General features: G+C 45.2%; 1 long non-coding RNA gene across 6 annotated transcripts in view; it reads right to left on the bottom strand.

Annotated features, from left to right (window-relative positions):
* Positions 1–12,701, bottom strand: part of LOC118579215 — a 58,106-nt gene that overhangs the window by 16,420 nt on the left and 28,985 nt on the right. For 3 of the 6 annotated variants that reach the window (XR_004944444.1, XR_004944448.1, XR_004944449.1), the window contains 2 exons: positions 6,290–6,364; positions 5,502–5,532 (listed from right to left, as the gene is read on the bottom strand). This is a non-coding gene — a long non-coding RNA (uncharacterized LOC118579215). Of the gene's footprint in view, positions 1–5,501; positions 5,533–5,974; positions 6,017–6,289; positions 6,365–12,701 lie in introns of those variants that run through there. The other 3 variants (XR_004944445.1, XR_004944446.1, XR_004944447.1) reach the window with 2 other exon arrangements.

Genomic DNA, 12,701 nt, shown 5'->3' with positions numbered 1-12,701 from the left:
TAGGTTCAATCTCTAATACTCCTATACACACAAGAACAGAAGTGCAGGCGCACACACACACACACACACACACACACACACACACACACACACACAATCAAGAGAGCTTTCAGCTGTGGAATCCCAAGCACTAGCAAAAGGCCAGGGAGTCTTCAGAAACAGGACATTTTTGGGCCTTCTGAAGTCACACCAGCCCTCTTTTTATCCCATCATCACCTGGCACCCTCTGTCTCCTCTGCTGGCACAGGGCCAGGACCCCTTCCTTGGACCTGTGCCATCACCCACAGCCATCTGGTCTTCCTCAGAAAGGCAAAAGAGCGCCAGCCTTGTTTACTCAGGAACAATTTACTGTAACAGTCACAGGACAGGAGTGGCTGGCTCCAACCCAGACAGTGTGGCACACCACACCCTCTCTGCTACATCATAGCTTACTCACCGGGACAACAGACTTCATGTGAGACATAGCAGGGCCATTAAGCCATAAGCCAGTCAGCCGTTGGATTTCAACACTTATGGGCTATGCAGAGGTGAAAGAAGATGCACTGGCTGAACAGGTTGTTGCTACGGGCAAAACTGTGAGGTTGAGAAAGATGGCGTCTTCCCACAGCTCCCCAGCCTCCTTTCCTGAGTCTCCCAGAGTCAAAGCTCTGAGAAACAGCTTGGGCTTTAGAGCTGGCCAAACCAGAAGAAACCAGTCCTAGCTAGCTTAGGCTTTGCTAGCTGCATGACCTTGAGCAAGGCACACAGCTCTTTTGTTTTCAGCCCACTCAACACAGCACAACAGTTTAAGGCAGTAGTTTTCATCTTGTGGGTCTAGACCCATCTGGGGGTATCAAATGACACTTTCACAGGGGTTGCCTAAGTCCATCAGAAAACACACATTACAATTCATAATAGTAGAAAAATTACAGTTAGGAAGTAGCAACAAAATAATTTTATGATTGGGGGTCACCACAACATGAGGAACTGTATTAAAGGATCACAGCATTAGGAAGGTTGACAACCACTGCTCTATGGCTTGAATTATAACTTAATAGTATACGAAAGGCAATGTGGACACTCTTGGCCAACAGGGTGTGAGCTTGTTCTTCCTATCTGATCTTCTTTCTCCAGAGGGTCCTTGCCTTGGGATAGCAGAGGGGACAGCTTGAAGGTGTCAGGTAACAGGATACAAGAGGCCTTGGTGCCCCAACTACTCTATTCTCTAAGCCAAGTTGTGTACCTTTCAAACCTTCTTGGCCTTTTTGCAACCCCTATGAAAGTTTCTTCCTATCCCTTGCAGGATAACCCTAATCACCCTGTTCACAAGCAAGTCTGAGGACCCAAGTTCAAGAACACATGAACACCACTTCGGTTCCGATATTAACTCTGTGAAGAAGTTTCAGTATTTGACAAAGCAAGGAGCTCAGTTGGTAGGCACTTTTCTAGCATACACAAAGCCTTGAGTTCCATCCCCAACACAGCAAAAACAAGGCATGGTGGCACATGGCTGTAATCCCACCATTTGGGAGGCAGAGGTAGAAAATCAGAAATTCAAGGCCCTTTTTATCTACATAGCAAGCTCAAGGCCAGGCTGGGCTATGTAAGATCCTGTCTCAAAAACAGTCACGTAGAAACAGATCTAAAAAGAGTTTAAAGCCAGGCAGTGGTGGCACATGCCTTTAGTCCCAGCACTCAGGAGGCAGAAGCAGGAGGATCTCTGTGAGTTTGAGGCCAGCCTGGACTACAAAGTGAGTTCCAGGGAAGGCTCCAAAGCTACACAGAGAAACCTTGTCTCAAAAAACCAGAAAAAAAAAAGTTTGAAATTTTGAATCAAAGAAAGGATGTGTACTGGTGAGGCTCTCCCTGAGGGTGAAGACATGAGTGTTACCTCCTTCCTGCAAGCCAGGTTTCCATGACTCTGAGCTGGCAAAGATTCCAAGTCACAGAACGTCAGCTCAGACTGCTGGCTCAGCCAACAGGTCCCGAGTAAACTCAGGAGGCTGTCCCCGCTCTAGCCAGGAGTGCTTCAGTGCAGCTTTGCCGGTTTTCCAACCCAGACCTCTGACAGGACCTGGCAACAGTCAGAGCCTTGCATGAGACCTGGGGAGGCTTGGGCCCCACTTTCAGTATAAACCTTTCTTCATAAAAATGATCTCAGTGGCTAGGCGGTGGTGACGCATGCCTGTAATCCCAGCACTCGGGAGGCAGAGGCAGGTGGATCTCTGTGAGTTCGAGGCCAGCCGTCCACAGAGCTAGACAGGCTCCAAAGCTACAGAGAAACCCTGTCTCAAAAAACAAAACAAAACCAAAAACAAACAAACAAACAAAAATATCTCAGTGAGGCCCAGTATACAAGAAGCGGAATGGTCCTCCATCCTCCATCTTGACCACTGAGTAATCCAGGAAGGGCCATCTAGGTTTTCCATTTACAGGATTGCAGAAGCAAATCATCATGGCCAATATTGGCCTGGACATAATCAACTGGACAATATTGTACTGACTACAAACCACAACTCACGTGGGACACAGCAAGAAGTATTTTGCAGCCATGCCCGTGTTCTGTATCACCTTGCTGGGCTACTGGCCCAGCCTGAAGTCTCAGGAGACGGATGCCTCTTGGAGTGGAAAAGGCCAGCTAACAGCTGAGCAAGTGGTATGAAGAGGAACGAAAAGAGCCTAGGCAGCAGAGGACCAGGGCCAGGTGGGCTCACCTAGAATAAGGTGTTTTTTTTTTCCCCCCATTTAAAAATTTTAGGTATATGGGTATTTTGCCTGCATGTATGTCTGTGCACCATGTGCATGAATCTGTGAGGGTCAGAAGAGGGTGTCCATCTCCAGATGGTTGTGAGCTGCCATGTGGGCACTAGGAACCAAACTTGGGTCCTCTGGAAGAGCAGCCAATGCTCCTAACTGCTGAACCATTGCTTTAGCTCCTCAATAAACACTTCGAAAGGGTGTTGGTTAAGTGTCAGGCCTTTGATTAGACCCAGGATATGAGAAGAAACAAAACCAATGTGGCACTGTAAGAATCCCCACTGTATGAAAGCAGCATCCAAAGCCATCAGTCTAGGTTGAAGCCAGCCTCAATGTCACTGCCAGCCATAGGTTCCCAGAAGAGCCACTAGAAGGTGAGGAGCAGAGCAGGAGCTGGCTACCTTCCTGTGCCCCACCCACCCACCCAGCACTACCAGAAAGTAGTTCCTTCTCTACTTACAGCTGAGCTGCAGGCTACCTGCATCACCCTGAAAGCTCCAAAGGATGCAGGCATGTGCTGTTGGGACAGGGTTCATAGCGGCCCAAAATGGGATTACTTTCAGAAAGGAGGGGCAGTGGATCACCTTGTCACCACATTTCCCTGATAGTGCATGGAAAGGAAAAGGCGCTATGAGGGCTAGAGAGATGGTTCAATGGTAAGAGTACTCTAGGAGAAGATCTGGGCTCATTTCCCAGCACCCATATGGTAGCTCATAGCCATCCTTAACTGCAGTTCCAGAGGGTCCATTGCCATCTTCTGACCTAGGAACTAGGGATGCACATGGTACACACATACACACAAGCAGGCAAAGCACTCACACATTATAAATAAATGAATGAATGAATGAATGAATGAATGAATGAATAAATAGGGAGTTGTGAAGATACCTGGTGTCAACAAGAAGAGTGTCTACTTAACAGGGGGAAGTAGCCTGACATTAGAGTCATTTCAATAGCTGGCTGTTCATGGTAAAGGTGCACAGCCAGCTGAAGTGAGAGCAGGAACCAGACGGCAGGGCAGTGGCTATGGAGCTCTCCAATGGTTGCTGTCTTCTGGCCTCCATTTTCTTCATCAGAGTGCAGAGGTGGTGGTGTGTGTATTAGTCTCTAGGGACATCTAACAGACTGTCAGGCTTCCAAAAGCAGAAGCTCATCCCACAGCCTGGAGACCACAGATGACAATCTGGTTGTCAGTAAGGCTATACTCAAAAAGGCAGGGGAGGAACTTGTTCCTGGTGATAGCTGGTTGTCCCTGGAGTAGTGAATGACAGCATGTAGAATCCAAATCCCTGCCTCCATCCCCATGGATGTCTTACAGAACACTGTCACTGGACCAGGATCTGCCACCGTATTCATCTGAAATTAGTTACAGCTACAAAAACTGTATTTCCCAGTTGGAGGCGGGCTCAGTGGTTAAGAGCATTTACTGCCCTTGCCAAGGACTAGAGTTCAATTTCCAGCCACCAACCACCTGTAACTCCAACTCCAGGGGACCCAACACTCTCTCTGGACTTTGCTGGCACTACCCTCATGTGAACATGCACACATACATGAAAATAACATAATCTTAAAATAAAATCTTTAAAATCGACTACTTGCATTCTTAGGCTCTGATCAACAGACACGAGTCTGAGGGGTGCTACTCAACCCAGACAGACAGCACTTCAAGAGGGGCTTAACACAGCCGCTGCTCAGGACCTTGCACATACAGTGTGCCACATGAAGGTGAACTTCCCTTCACTGTTTGTGGCCATCAGCAGCCATACTGAGATCACACACTTATACCTGGGTCTTTCTTCCATTTTAAGTCCAGGCAAGAAACTTCCTGGAACTAGAATTCTGGGTGTTAAGGACAGAATTGGAGTCCAGTGGGGTTATTACCATTCAATACCCCTTCACCAATATTCCACAGTATCCACAGGCTGGAGGAAGTATCTGCTATAGTCATAGTCACCTGGCTGTTTCTGTGATGTTGGGATCAAGCCCAGGGTCTTGACATGCTAGACTATGTCCCAAGCCTGTCATTTGTTTATGAACAAAGCAAAATACTGTGTTCACATGAGTGGGTGAGCCCTGTAAATAGTCCTTTATTGGGTCTGCATGGGAAGTTTACAGAGCCATGTAAAGGCTGCAGCCAAGGACAGCCGTCCCCTCAACTCAGTCCACAACACAACTAATTACAAGTCAGCAACTACAACACTCTGGACCACTATCAGACATTAACCCCACTCTCTGAAACAGATCTGTTACCTATGAGGACATGCTGTTTAGAGAAGGGGGGCATCTGCATATGCCTCTAACCCCAGTCCTGGACAAATGGAGGGAGGAATATAGATTATGGAGCCAGCCAGGTCTTCACAGGAAGACTGTCTCAAAACAATCAAAAAAGAATCCTGCTTTTGCTTCTCTTCAGCAAAGGGGTCTTTAGACCCCTACCCACATGAAAGAAGTAGAAGGTAGAGCAATAAATAACTCAGCAGGTAAAGGTGTCTGCCACCAAGTCTCATGACAACATGCTAGTGACACAAGTGAGTACAGGCTCAACACACACACACACACACACACACACACACACACACACAGAGTAAAAATAGAAACAATTGTTTTTAATATCTCTTTTATGTGTGTGTGTGTGTGTGTGTGTGTGTGTGTGTGTGTGTAAGCCACATGTGTGTGGGTGCTTGAGGAAGCTAAGAAAAAGGAGTTGAATTCCTTGAAACCACTGGGTATGGATGCTGGGAACTGAATTCTGGTTCTCTGAAAGAGCAGCAAACACTCTTTAACATTTCTCCAGCCCTTTAAAAAAAAGAAGAAGAAATTTTAAAAAAAAGGATCAAGACTCAAGACTTAACCACTCTCTACCTAACAATAAATTCTAGACGGAAAAGTTGTTGTAATTTAAAAATTCAAATTAATAAATTAAGTACACTCGAAAGAACAAGAAGCCATTTTTATAATTTCAAGATAGGAAAGTATACTTTTTTCTAAACACTGGTCTTGTAGCAGAAAAGACTATAAGGGAAATATCTGATTGCTCTACAGGTAGAAGATAACCGCATAAGCAATACTGAAGGACAAATGTGGTAATTTATAGATCATGAGTGTTAATAAGCAAAACAATCAGAAGGCTGGGGAGATGGCTCAGTGATAGCATGCTTACCCAGCATGCATATGTAAAGATGACTAACCTTAAGCCAGAAATGGCAGGGCAGGCCTATAATCCTAGCACTTGTGAGATGGATACAAATGGACCCAGTTCAAGGCAGCCTCAGCTACAGAGCTTTTAGTTTGAAACAAGATCAGACAATATGAGATGCCAGTTCAACTTTTTATAGTCAAAGTGAAAACCAAACCATGTCTATAAGCACTTCCCCAGTACGTATAAAGCTCTGGATACCAGTACTACAAAAGCACACCAGTCCTATTGGAGTGACTGTCTCAGTTACTAGTCTAAGCATTGGCCTTAGCCTAACTGATGACCCTTCATAAAATCCCTCCAAATAGGTACCATTATTACCCTCCCTCACCAAGAACTGAGGGACACAGGACTTACCCAAGGTCAAGCACGCTAGTTCCACAGTCACAGCCTGAAGCATGGTGTTACCAGGCCACGTCTCCCATTCGTCAGCTGGGGAACACATGGAAACACAAGACTCAGTGTTCTCAGAACCACAGAGATACCACCAGGTATGGTGGTACCCAAATACCTTTAACCTCATCACTCAAGAGGCAGAAGCAAGTGGATCTCTCTGAGTTGGAGGCCAGCCTGGTCTACCTAGTGAGTTCCAGGGTATACAGTGAGAAACTGTCTCACAATCAACAACTTTGAGTACACATAGTGTGTTACATAGGACATTTTCACACAAGTATACTGTATACTAAGCACATTCCCCACCACTACCCTCCAATTTTTTACCCTGCTCTCATTAGATCCTTACATGTCATACATACATACATGATTTTATACATCTATATAAAACCTTCTAGAAATCACACATAAAAGAAAGCACAGTATGGTTTCTTTTTATGTTTGAGACTGGCTTAATTGGAGAAAGATTGGCTTAAATTTAACTGTGTAGCCCAGGCTAACTAACCCAGCTTGACCTTCTTCCATATATTTGGGGTTTTATTTTTTTCTGTTTTAGTTGTTGTTTTTTTTTTTTTAAAGATTTATTTATTTATTTATTTATTTATTTATTATGTATACATTATTCTGTCTGCATGTATCTCTGCCAACCAGAAGAAGGCAGCAGATCTCATTACAGATGGTTGAGAGCCACCATGTGGTTGCTGGGAATTGAACTCAGGACCTCTGGAAGAGCAGTCAGTGCTCTTAACCCCTGAGCCATCTCTCCAGCCCATATTTTTTGGTTTTTCAAGACAAGGTTTCTCTGTGTAGTTTTTGGTGCCTGTCCTGGATCTTGCTCTGTAGACCAAGCTGACCTCAAACTCATAGAGATCAGCCTGGCTCTGCCTTCAAGTGCTAGGATTAAAGGCATGTGCCACCGTCTCCCAGCTTAACCTAGAATTCTTGATCTTCCATCTCCATGCCCTGAATACTAGGATTATAGTTATGTGCCACTTGAAATATACTTATGTTCCCACATTCTTGAGGGAAGCTGGTTCCTTGAACTGGTGTGGTAAATGTGCATATACTTTAACTCTGCTGTTCCATTTCTTAGAAACCTTCCCAAGGTGATAGTAGACAGAGGTACAGAGAAGTATATACAAGCACACTGTGTATATAACACCCAAAATATAGCAAATAAAAGTCACCTTTAAGAACTCAATGCTTAAGCATCGTGTATATACAAGAAACTGTTCCAAACAGGTGCTGAGAAGTACTAAAAAGGGGAAGAAAAGCCATTCGCCTGGAGCTTGGCTCCTACTGGAAGTAGGTAGGTGATAAACAAATGAGAAAAAGTGTGCAATGAGTCAAACAGTATGAAATGTTACTGATAAAAGCAGGAGGGAAGAGACACAGGGACTTTCAAGATATTAAGTAAAGGGTCAGAGCATGTGCTGTTGACAAAAGGGATGAACTGATTAAATACTATGAAATAAATGCACTATGATGCAACCACTCAATGAAATAATTCAGTCATCTATTGCTGCATCCCACAAAGCTTGGTCCTAGAACCCTGACCAGGGGCACTAAGGGAATAAAGAAAGACAGATATCTGTACAGAACACCTGGGATCAGGCGAGCTGCATGTTCTCTGATAGAGTTGCCCCTGGAATCCCGGATTCCTTATTTGGTACAGCACAGGAGGCAAGAGGCTGATCTCAGTGGAGGAGTCTGTAGGACTCAGTCTCAGGCTGTAAACGTTAGAGAGGAGGAAGCTGCAGTTGATAGTTTTTGCCCACACTGATCAACTGTTAGTGAACACTCATACTTGGACCAGAGGAGGAAAGCTTAGCCAGTGCTCAGCCTGACCCATATGAGGAAAGGCTTTACCAGTTTGCCATGGGTCCAAGGCTTTGGTCCTTGCCCATGTCAACAATACACATTCACTCAGCTTCTTATGAACTCAGGTTCACTGGCTTCTTATGATCTATTTTTTTTTGTTGTTTTATATTTATTCATTGTTTTTAAGACAGGTTCTCTCTATGTAGCGCTGACCAGCCTAAAACTGGCTGCTATATAGACCAGGCTGGTCTTGAAACTCACAGAGATCCTCTTGCCTCTGCTTCAGGAGTGTTGATATTCAAGGCATTTGCCATGATGTCAGCCATGAAAAGGTGTATTTGTTGTTGTTGTTTTTATATATATATATATATATATATATATATATATATATATGTGTGTGTGTGTGTGTGTGTGTGTGTGTATGTGTATGTGTGTGTGTATGTGTGTGTGTATATATATATATATATATATATATATAAAAAAACTCCTGATCAGCCCCTATACCTACTGCCTTGCCACAGCTGCCCCAGAGATGCAGGACTTCCTCATCAGAGCTGTTCAGCTTGGAACCAAGTGTGGTGACTTACACCAATAGCACTTGAGAGGCTGAGGCAAGAGGATTAACATAAATTTGAGGCTAGCTTAGGTGAGCTCCAGGGCAATCCAAGCTACAAAGAGAGACACTGTTGTGGGGAAAAAAAAAAAAATTAACGGGGTCAGTAAGATATCAAGCCTGCCAACCTGAGTTCAATCTCAGGATTCTAGTCACTAGAACTCACATGATGAAAAGAGAGAACCTGCATAAACAAGTTGTCCTCTGACCTCCACATACAAGCTGTGGCACACACACATATGTGTAGATACACACACAATAACAATAGTAATAATAATCAATAATAATAGTAATAATTTTTTAATAAAAGAATGAGATTAAGGGTGTAGCTCAGTTAGTAGAGTACTTGCCTAGCATACATGAAACCTTGAATTCAATCTCCAGTACCACTTAAAAGTGGGCATGGTCAGGTGGATCTCTGAGAGTTCGAGGCCAGCCTGGTCTACAGAGCGAGATCCAGGAAAGGCGCAAAGCTACACGGCGAAACCCTGTCTCAGGAAAAAAAAAAAAGTGGGCATGGTAGCAGCCGCTTGTCAATTCCGGCAGTTGAAAAATGGAGACAAGATCAGAAGTTCAGAGTCATCTTAAGTTACACAAAGATTTCAAGGCCAGCTTGAGGCTCTACCAGGAAAGAAAGAGAAAGGAAAGAAGGAAGGAAGGAAGAAGGAAGGAAGGAAGGAAGGAAGGGAGGGAGGGAGGAAGGGAGGGAGGGAGGAAAGGAGGGAGGGAGGAAGGAAGGAAGGAAAGAAGGAAGGGCGAAAGAGAAAAAAGAAAACAAAATAATAAAACCTATCAGGAAAAATGACAAAAGTCACTTTTATCATATTCTATTCTAGGCTACTTTCTGAATTTAAGAACCCAAGTATCATCAGGTCCAGCTGCTCTACTGACCATTCTTTACACAGGCTTGATTTAGGAAGAGAAACCAGATTCTCCTAGGCTGTGACACAGAAGCTCTATGTGGTTCCAGACCAGGGCCTTAGGCCCTGTCTGACTTCTGCTCCTTTCTGTGGGCTTTCAGTAGGAATAGACAACAACAATGCATACACCAGGCCTCCAACACGCTCAGTTGGAAGAAAGCATCTATTGAGATAGGACATGAGTCACAAGGTAAGTCAGAGAAAAACCAGGCACAATTCACTTCTCTGGCAGACTGTTTCTCTCCCCCTCTTCTGTCTTTGTTGAACATGTACATACTGAGGAGATATCATGCTCATTACTATGGGATAAAATCATGAGAAGTTGCCTTCCTTCAAGAATTCTTTCCACTAATGCCAGGTGTGGTGGTCCACGCTCTCAATCCCAGCACTCCTGAGGCAGAGGCAGACGATCTCTGTGAGAGTTTGAGGCCTGCCTGGTCTACATAGAGAGTCCCAGGACAGCCAGGGCTATACAGAGAAACTGTGTCTAAAAACCAAACAAACAAAAAAACAACAAAAAGACATTTTTTTAAAAAAGATTTATTTATTTATTATGTATACAGAAGAGGGCACCAGATCTCATTACAAGTGGTTGTGAGCCACCATGTGGTTGCTGGGAATTGAACTCAGGACCTCTGGAAGAGCTGTCAGTGCTCTTAACCACTGAGCCATCTCTCCAGCCCAAAAGATACTTTTTGCTCTGATTCCTCCCAACCTCTGGCTCTTGCAATCTTTCCATCCCCTCTTATGTGATGGTCTCTGAGTGAGTTGGAACATGCTGTCTGATTTTGTTTTTTTCTTTTTCTTTTATGTATACAGATGTTTTGCTTGCTGTCTGTATATCATGTCTATGCAGTGCCTGAAGAGGCAAAAAGGGGGCATTGGATCCCTGGGACTGGAGTTACAGGCAGTTGCAAGCCACTATGTGGGTGCTGGAAAATAAATCTAGGTCCTCTGGAAGAGCAGTCAGTATTTTTAACTGCCAAGCCATCTCTTTCCTAGATGAAATCACAACACAGGGTGAAAGGCCTCTGTAAGAGGAGCTAAGCTGTGTATTGTGACATGGGCCTGGAATCTCAACATGAGGATGGCAGAGGCAGAAGGGTCATGAGAGACCAGCCTGGGTTACACAATGAAAAAGGAAAAGGAACAAAGCACTGTGCTGCTCCAGTAGATAGTGAAAGCCTTATAGGCCATAATTCAGGGGAAACTGTGGAAGACTGCTGATTCTAAACTGAGGCCCTGAATTGGGCTCTTAAAGGAGGAAAATGAGGGCTGGAGAGATGGCTCAGAGGTTAAGAGCACTGACTGCTCTTCTGGAGGTCCTGAGTTCAATTCCCAGCACCCACATGGTGGCTCACAACCATCTGTGATGAGATCTGGCGCCCTCTTCTGTATACATAATAAATAAATAAATCTTTAAAAAAAAAAAAAAAAAGGAGGAAAATGATATCCAGTTGCTCATAGGAAGAACTGAAGCAATATGAAAGAGAACTCTGGGAAGAGAGGGCAGCTAGAGTAGAAGAAGGCGGCTTTCACTAGAGCAGAGGAAACATACGCAAACCCTACAGGCAAGTCTCAAGTATGCTGGGCAGCTACCAGGGCCTTCATTTAACCTGCTTCCCAATGCCAAAATCTCCTGTAAGTCTCCAAAGCACTGGTTTGCAATGGCAGATGACAGTAAGGCCCTCCATGTCAGCATTCGGGTTCTGCCCCTTCCTATGATATCTGGTCTGTGAATGTTTCTTTTGTTCGTTTTGTTTTGTTTCGGACAGGGTTTCTCTGTGTAGCCACGGCTATCCTAGAACTCACTCTAGACCAGGCTGGCCTTGGAGTCATGTAGATCCACCTGTCTCTGCCTCCCAAGTGCTAAAGCTAAAGCCATGTGCCATCATGCCCAGAAAAAGTTTAATTTTTTTCCCCCAAAACTTCAAAATCATTAACTTGACAGCTAAGGTAGCAAGCTGGCTGGCACCCTTAGTGTTAGTAAACTGTGCACAAAGAGTCAAGCTGGGCATGCAGCTGGTGATCTAGAACACAGGTCTGAGTGGACTGTGGAATCTGATCGGAAAAGGGAAGTAGGGACATGAAAGCACAAGTGTAGAGAGAGTGCAGAACAGTATGCAATGACAGGGCAACCTCGGGAACTGTAGCCGTCACCAGGGCTACTCTCTTCGCTTGGAGAGCAGATGTGCCTCACACGGGACAGTCACACGGCACAGACGACTGCCTAGACTATCCCATCTGTGTCACACTCTCCAGCCTTCCAGAGAGCACTCTGTCTCGGCAAGTACTGTTTTACTCTGATTCCGCTCGGCTTATGTAAAGTCCAAGCTACACAGAAAAGCACACAACACATCTCCAAGAGGGTTAGTGACAGCCTCTCTCATGTCTCTTTGGCACATCAAAGTCCCTGTTCTTGCTATAAACCCAAAGACCATTCCAAGCAATGGTCTGGAGCCTACTGCAAACCTGGAACCCCCCACCAAGGGATGGCCAGCCAGTCTTCTACTACTGAGAAAGGACTTGCCACATAGCCCAGCTCCCCCTGCTGCAGCTTCTCCAGGCACGTGTTACCAAGGCCTGTCCTCTTTCTTACTCCTTCTGTGCTTCACTGGTAGATTCCCACCCTAGAGGTAGTACTCTCATGTCCCTTCTCAAAATCCAGAGCAACTCCAGATTCAGACTCAATCCAGCCCTAAGGTCCTACAGCTGTGGAGGCCAACTCCTAAGCCTGGGTCAGAAGGAGGGAATGCGCGCGCCCGCCCTCCCTCCCTCCCTCCCTCCCTCCCTCCCTCCCTCCCTCCCTCCCTCCATCTTAAGGGACCTCCAAGACGACTGCAGGCATCCACATAGGAAGCATGTTTAAAGATAAACTAGCTAACACAATGGCTCAATGAGGTAAAGGCATCGTTAAGCCTGACTACTTGAATTTGATCCTCAAGATCCACATGGTGGACAGAGAACCAACTCCTGCAAGTTGTCCTCTGATGTCCACAAGTGCACTGTGTCACCTGCATGT

This window comes from Onychomys torridus, chromosome 3 (assembly GCF_903995425.1).
Source record: "Onychomys torridus chromosome 3, mOncTor1.1, whole genome shotgun sequence".
In the NCBI taxonomy this organism is placed as follows: Eukaryota; Metazoa; Chordata; class Mammalia; order Rodentia; family Cricetidae; genus Onychomys; species Onychomys torridus.
Note: the sequence above shows the minus strand (reverse complement) of the source record. Positions and strands in the feature narration are given on the sequence as shown.